At 41.7% G+C, this 2,182-nt stretch overlaps 1 non-coding gene across 1 annotated transcript; it reads left to right on the top strand.

The window, feature by feature from the left end:
- Positions 1-1,096: 1,096 nt before the first annotated feature.
- On the top strand, positions 1,097-1,203 carry LOC114895710. Its single transcript, XR_003793612.1, has one exon. It is a non-coding gene; the product is annotated as a U6 spliceosomal RNA (small nuclear RNA).
- The last annotated feature ends 979 nt before the right edge of the window (positions 1,204-2,182 follow it).

Here is a 2,182-nt window from a genome sequence, read left to right on the forward strand (position 1 = left end):
TCCCCTGGGAATGGTGCCATTTGGGGGACTCGGTGTCAGTCTCTGCTGCTGGCTGATTGGGCACTCAGTGGTGGCCACAGCCAGGTCAGCCTTGGTGGATGGAAGTCTATGTTGCCACCATGACTACATTGTTCATGAGACCATTGGTTGATGACAAGAGTCTCTGGGGAAAGAGGTGGGCTGGTAGCCACAGAACAGGCTGTCCTATCCACCATCATGGTATTACACACAGCATTGCTTCTGATCAAGGAACTCACTTCATGGCAAATGCATTGGGGCAGTGGTCCACCCTCATAGATTTGCGTGTTCTCCAACCATCCCAAAGCAGTTAGTTTGATAGAATAGTAGAAAGCTATTTTATGTGTCAAGTGGTCTAGGCTGTTATGCCCAACTGTCTGGCCAAACACCAGTCTAGATGTTGCTGTGAAAGTATTGTTTTAGATGTGATTAATATTTAAATCAGTAGCCTTTTGAAGACAAAGTTATAGAAACAGCTAGGTGGCAATACCTTGCTGTGCTGTGGCACAGTTTTCCAGGAGGTGGTATATGCTGTAAATTGGCATCCAATACGTGGTGCTCTTTCTCTCATAGCCAGGACTCATGGGTCCAGGTCCAAGAATCGAGGAGTAGAAATGGGAGGGGCACCACTCACTACTACCTCTAGTGATCCACTGGCAAAAATTTTGCTTCCTGTCCCTGTGACCTTATGTTCTGCTGGTCTAGAGGTCTTAGTTTCAAAGGGAGGAATGCATCCACCAGGGACACAGCAGTGATTCCATGAACTGGAAGTTAAGACTGCCACCTGGCCACATTGGGCTTCCCATGCCTCTGAGTTAACAGGCAAAGAAGGAGGTTACTGTACTGGCTGGAGTGATTGATTCTGATTACCAAGAGGAAATTAGACTGCTACAAACAATGGCGGTAAGGAAGGGTACGGCTAGAATTCACGAGATCCCTTAGGGCTTGTCTTAGTGACATGCCCTGGATTAAAGTCAATGGAAAACTACAACAATCTAATTCAGGCAGGTCTATTAATGGCCCAGATGCTTCATGAATGAAGGTTGGGGTCACTCTACTGGGTAAAGAACCGCAACCAGTACTCGCTTCAGCAGCACATATACTAAAATTGGAATAATATAGAGAAGATTAGCATGGCCCCTGCACAAGGATGATGCTCAAATTCTTGAAGCGCCCCCTATTTTTAGAAGAAACTAGTGGTTACCAGTGGGGAGAGGCAAGATGGGGGAAGAGGATGAAGACGTACAGACTACTATGTATAAAATAAATAAGCTACAAGGATATATTGTACAGCACAGGGAATATAGCCAATATTTTATGATAACTAGAGATGGGGTATAACCTTTGAAAATTGCGTATCACTGTGTGGTATACCTGAAACATATAATATTGTATATCAACTATACCTCAATTAAAAAAGAAAGAAAGAAAGAAAAAAGAACCACAACCAGCCAGGTTGCTTGGCTGGATGTAGTTATCAATACCAGCTCTGACCATGTGACCAGTTACAGAAATGAGGACTGTAATTGTTATGTGTTTCTGCTTTTTTTATTATGAATATGCTTGTGTGTATATGTATATAAGTATGCATGTGTGTCTCTCTGTATTTGTGTATCTATCTGTCTACCTTTGTTTTCTTCCCTCCCTTATCCCCTTATCATATAACATAAATATATTAACTGTATATCATAGTATTTAAGTATTGTTAACTTTACATCATAAAGTTACAGGATATCAAGAAGAAGAGTGAATATCACCCAAGGATTTGGGATCTTCTTCTTAGGGAAAGGGTTAGTGTGCTTTCAGCTGTACACGGGATAGTTGTATCATATTAGGCAGAAGTATGACTTTGTTATAGTCTTTATTTGGAAATTATGGTTTATGGAGATGTATATGAATATCAAGTTGATAAGCAGGGAACTATGATGCTTAATTTTATGTGTCAAGTGGTCTAGGCTGTTATGCCCAACTGTCTGGCCAAACACCAGTCTAGATGTTGCTGTGAAAGTATTTTTTTAGATGTGATTAACATTTAAATCAGTAGACTTTGAGTAAAGCAGATTACTGTCCATAATGTAGGTGGTCCACATCTAATCAGTTGAAGGCATTAAGAGAAAAGACTGAGCTTCCCACGAAGGAAGGAGCTGTCTCCAGGCTGGCTTCA

This window comes from Monodon monoceros, unplaced genomic scaffold, assembly GCF_005190385.1.
Source record: "Monodon monoceros isolate NGI ecotype Baffin Bay Population unplaced genomic scaffold, NGI_Narwhal_1 Super_Scaffold_14, whole genome shotgun sequence".
Taxonomy (NCBI): domain Eukaryota; kingdom Metazoa; phylum Chordata; class Mammalia; order Artiodactyla; family Monodontidae; genus Monodon; species Monodon monoceros.